Here is a 5,861-nt window from a genome sequence, read left to right on the forward strand (position 1 = left end):
AGGGAGAGGGAGAGGGAGAGGGAGAGGGAGAGGGAGAACCAGTTAACAGAATTTCCTGTTATGTGCAGCTAAAATCATGCCCCAATAGAATGATTGTTTGGAAAAGCAAAAGCTTATCTAAGTAAAGGGTCAGAGTCTAGACTATGATGAGCGGCAGGGCAGAACCATAAAGAGGCACAGCCTGGCCACAGGCAGACTCTGGCGGAGCCGGAGAAGCACATCAAAAAATGGCACACAGCAGCAGTGTGGGGGATGGGCCCAGGAATCCATGCTCTGGAGTGGGGTGAACCAGTGTTCACACGCTGGCTCTATTTTATCAGTGTCTGAGCTTTGAAAGTTTGCCAAGGTTTATCTGATGAAGTGTGGATGTGATACTTGTCTCCTGTGGAGGTTTGAATGAGAGCGGCCCCCGTGGGCTTAGTCTGCAGTTGGTAGAACTGTGTGGGAAGGATTTGGAGGTGCTGGGAAGGATGGGACAGTGCATCCTTGTTGGTCCCAGTGTCTCTGGGCTTCGTGGTTGTGTCACGATGTGAGTTCTCAGCTACTGTTCTAATAGCCACACCTGAGAGAACTGACTCCCACAAGTTGTCATTTGACCTCCACAGTATGTGTCCTATATCATGCACGAGTACATGAGGACACACTGGATCCATCAGTGTAAGCCCCACTCCTCTGCCACCACCCTTCCCAATCCTTCCCATCTCCATCATCAAAATGTCCTGTCTTCCCAGGCTGGCCCATCTCATCTCTGCCTTCTGCTCCCATGGTGCAGGGAGAACCGCCCACTTTCCACTGTCACCCACCCAAGTGTCTTTAAGGCATGAATTTTACCACTTTATATGTATTTATTTGGGATGAGGAGATTGTTTAGTTGGTAAACCACTTTCCTTGCAAGAAAGAGTTTGATTCCCAGAACCCACATTTTTTAAAAGCTAGGCAGGAAACTGGAGCAATGTCTCGGTGGTTAAGAGCACTGGCTGCTATTCCAGAGGACTTGAGTTCAATTCTCAGCACCCATATGATGGATCACAGCAGTTCTAGGGAATATAACACCCTATTCTGGCCTCCTCAGGCACCAAATATGCATATACTGCACAGACATACGTGCAGGCAGAACAGCCACATGCATAAAATTTTAAAATTAAGTATCTAGAAAATACTTTAAAAAAAAAAGCCAGATGTGGTAGCACACACTTTTAATCCCAGTACTTGGAAAGCATAGGCTGGCAGATCTCTGTGAGTTCAAGGCCACCCTAGACTGCTGAGCTAGTTCCAGGACAGCCAAAGCTACATAGTGAGATCCTGTCTCGAAAAAAAAAATTAAAAACTAAAGAAAAATAAAAAACAAACAAAAAAGGCATTCCTCACTTGGAGCTCTTCCTGCCCTAGGGAGTTCTTTCTCACCTTTTCTTACTGAATCAATATTTATTCTGTTAATAACAAAAAAATTTTAAGTTAAAAAATATAGGGACATTCATTCTTTTAACACTAGGAAATGAGTCTTCACCATCCTTATACACGCTGGGCAAGCACTCTGCTGAGCCACGCCCCCAGCTCTAAATCTGTTTTAATTGGCACATAAAAATTATCCATAATTGTCGGGGGTAGGGAAGCATACATCTTTAATCCCAGCACTCTTAAAACAGAGGCAGCTGAATCTCTCGTGAGTTTCAGGCCAGCCTAGTCTACAAAGCGAATTCCAAGACAGCCAAGGGTAAACAAAGAAGCCCTGTCTCAAAATAACCAAACAAGCAAATGAAATTATGTATACTTCTAGATGCTATGTTTTTATCCATGTATACGCTGTGTAATATTTAATTCAGGTTTTCTGTGATGAAAACATTGAAAATCCTTCCAATCTTTCTTGAAACACAGACCACATGATCATAATCTGTAGTCACCCTATTGAGTAACAGATCACCAAAAATTACTTCTCCTATCTTGCTAAGACTTAGTAGCCACTGGCCACCCTGTCTTCCTCCTCCCTCCCCTCCCCTCCCCCCCCGATTCTCAGATTTCATGGCATCAATGTTGGGGTTTTTCTCCCTAGACTCCATATGAATGGGATAGGAAGTAGTTATCACTTGGTGCCTGACTTAACTTCTTCATTCAGTACGGTGTTCTCCTGTTCTGTCCATGTCGTCACAGAGGACAGGATTCTGTTCTCTTTGATGTCTGAATTGTATCCCATGGTGCACACATACTATATTTTCTTATCCACTCCTCAGTTGACAAATAATCAACTTCCACTTCTTGGCTCTTGTGAATAGAGCAACAATGAGTGTGCAAGCTTAGTCACTTCACCAACAGGCTGAATTCATTTCCTGTGATAAAGACACAGACGGAAGACTGAATCACATGATAGTTCTGTTTTTAATTTCCCAAGGAACCGCCACGGTGCTCTCTGTAATGGCTATACCTATTTGCATTCCCAAAAGAGAGTGAGAGGTTCCCTCTCCCCTCGCCCTGACCAATACCTACTGTCTTTTATCTTTTTACCAATAGCCATTCTAACAACTGTGGGTTAATGTCTCCTTGTGGGGTTTTTGAGGTTGTCATGTTTTGTCTTGTCTTGTCCTGTCCTGTCCTGTCTTGTCTTGTCTTGTTTTGTTGGACAGTCTCACTGAACATCCCTGACTGGCCTGGAACTCACTTTGTTGACTAGATTGGACTTGAACTCACAGAGATCTGCCAGTCTTTGCCTCCCAGGAGCTGGTATTAAAAGAGTATGGTACCACGCCCAGTTCACTGTGGTTTTAATTTGCATTCCTGTTATGACTGGAGGTGTTGAGTACTTTTTCACACAGCTGTTGGTCATTAGTGTATCCTTCTTTCTCTGTGTGTATGTGCTCATGTGTGCAGAAACACGTGTGCACATACGGGTTCGTGTTTGGAGGACAGACATTGATATTGAATGTCTTCTTCAATCCCCCCCCATATCTTTTTTTTGAGATCCTATTTTTATATTATTTTAAATTGTGTGTGTGCACATAAGTATAGTGCTCTCCAAGGCCAGAAGAGGGTGTTGGATCCCCTTAAACTGGAGTTATAGGAAGTTGTGAGCCCCCAAGCATGGGTGCTGGGAACTGAACCCAGATCCTCTGGAAGAACAGGGAGCACTCTTAACCGCTGAGCCACCTCTCCAGTCCATCCACCTTAATTTTTGAGACTCAGTCTTTCACTAAACAAGGAGCTCACTGATTCAACTAGACTAGCTAGCCGAACAATCCACAGGAATCCTCCTGTCTCTGCCTCCCCAGAACTGAGATGACAGATGTACACTACCTCACCCAGCTTCTACGAAGATTCCAGGGAGCAAGCTCAGACCAGCTTGTCTACGGAAAGTACTTTAAAGACTGAGCTAGCTCCTCAGCTATTTGGTGTATTGAACTACTAATAATGATTTCTTGTTTTGTTTTTGTTTTTGTTTTTGTTTTATTTTTTTTATTTTTTAAAATATTTTTTCTCAAATCATAATTCATTCACACAGGGGTTATAAACACAGAAAGGCAGGATGTGGGGAAGGGAATGACACTGGAGTATGGGTGTTCAGGGGGAATACAGATATCTTTCGGAACCGGGTATCAGCTGGGTGAAGGTTCAGGGGACAAGTCACTATGACTCTGCCTATGACACGCTTGTCCTTATCTAAGTTGGTATTGTCTCCCCAGGCTACCTATTTACAAGGTCTATGACTGCTCAGGCTGGTAAATTACCACAAAAGCTGCCTGTTTACAATAGCTTATAGCCATCTGTTTCAATGTTTTTCCACAGAGACCCAAGACTTGGTGTTAGTATACATGTATGACAGGCCTATTGCTGATTTTAGGCCTATGGCTGATTTTAGGCCTTCTCTTGTTTTGTTTTTAAGTCTGCTTTGCTGTCCTCAGATTCAGAATTCTCCTGCTTCAGCCTCTGAGTGCTGGTTATCGCAAGTAGGTACTACTAACAAGCCTGGCTTAATGTTAAGAATTTGTGTCTGTTGATTTTGTATCCCAGAACTTGGTTGATTTGTTATTATTGTTGCTGTTTTAATACTTTTAGTGGGGTCTTTGGAATTTTCTATGTAAGATCATGTCAAAGACTAACAATTGAACTTGTTCCTTTGGGGGTTTTTTTTGTTTGTTTGTTTTTTGTTTTGTTTTGTTTTGTTTTAAAGACAGAGTCATTCTGTGGCCCAGGTTAGCTTCAAACTTGGGGTCCCCCTCTTCCCCAGCTTTCCACATGCTGGTGTTGAAGGTGTGAGCTGCCCTGCCTGGTTTTAAACAGTTGGGTTTTAAACTTGTTCCTGTTTTTTTTAAGATATATTTGTTGTATATATGTGAGTACACCATCAATACCTTCAGACACACCAGAAGATGATATCAGACCCAATTACAAATGATTGTGAGCCACCATGTGGTTGCTGGAAATTGGACTCAGGACCTCTGGAAGAGCAGTCAGTGCTCTTAACCACTGAACCATCTCTCCAGCCCAAGTTGTTCCTATTTTGAGCTCATTTTTCCAATCAAGAACAGGTTTTGAATTTTGCCCAAAGTTTCTATATAGATAATTATGTGACTTTTCCCCCTCAAAACAGATTAGTAAATTAATTTCATTGGTAGTTTCCTATTACTGAATGCTGCTTGGGCTTTTAGAATAAATACCATTTCTTGAATAAAAAGAATGGGATCGAAGCTGAAGCCCTGGCCTGGTGTTGTCTCAGTCAGGGTTTCTATTGTTCTGATGAAACACCATGACCAAAAGCAACTTGAGGAGGAAAGGGTTAATTTCAGCTTCTACTTCTACATCACAGTCCATCACTGTGGCTAAATCAGGGCAGGAACTCAAACAGGGCAAGAACCAGAAGGCAGGAGCTGATGCAGAGGCAATGGAGGAGTGCTGCTTATTGACTTGCTCCCCATGGCTTGCTCAGCCTGCTTTCTTATTGAATCCTGGAACCACCTGCCCAGGGATGGTGTACCCTACAGTGGACTGGTCCCTCTGACACTGATGATAATTAGGAAAATTATCACTTGTCCATGGGCCAATCTGATGTGGATCTTTTCTTAATTCAAGTTCTCTCTTCTCAGATGACTAGCTGTATCAAGGTAACATAGCACAAATGGCCTTCAAAGCTTTACTCAATTCCTGTCTCAACGTGTCCTCTCTGCCTTCACCTGAGTGACCCAACACTAGAAACTTCCTGTCTCCTAGCTCCTGGAGTCTAAAATGAGATATCAGCGTGACTTTTTTCCTCTTTAGGGCAGTAAGAGGGACTTTAACCTGTACCATACATTGCTCTGGGGCCTGTACTTTGCTGGCAAAAGGTGGCATTCCTTGGCAGTAGAAGCACAATCCAGTATCTGTCCTTATGTCCCCATGTTCCCTCCACTGTGTCCCTGTCCGTGGATTCCTAAGCACAAATCCCATTTAGATAAGATCACCAGTTGTTGAGGTTTTTTTTTGTTTGTTTGTTTTTTGTTTTTCGAGACAGGGTTTCTCTGTGTGTAGCCCTGGCTGTCCTGGAACTCACTCTGTAGACCAGGCTAGCCTCGAACTCTCGAACTCAGAAATCCGCCTGCCTCTGCCTCCCAAGTGCTGGGATTAAAGGCGTGCGCCACCAATGCCCGGTGAGGTTTTGTTTTTTACTGTCTATTGTAATGCCAAGTGCTGCCCCCAAGACCTGGAGCCTGCCCTAGCCCCTGGCCTGGGAGGAAGAGGAAGAAGGAGAAGCAGCCATGAGATAAGAGAGCGTGTCCCTGAGGGATGCCCAATTGGGGTTAAGAAGAGCTCAGATAAAACTTAGTAAGTAAGTAATAACTTTGCTTTATTCATAGGAAAATGAATTCTAACAGCATGGAGGGCTGGCAGCTGCCCAG

The sequence above is a fragment of the Grammomys surdaster genome, unplaced genomic scaffold, assembly GCF_004785775.1.
Source record: "Grammomys surdaster isolate TR1022 unplaced genomic scaffold, NIH_TR_1.0 126546, whole genome shotgun sequence".
NCBI lineage: Eukaryota > Metazoa > Chordata > Mammalia > Rodentia > Muridae > Grammomys > Grammomys surdaster.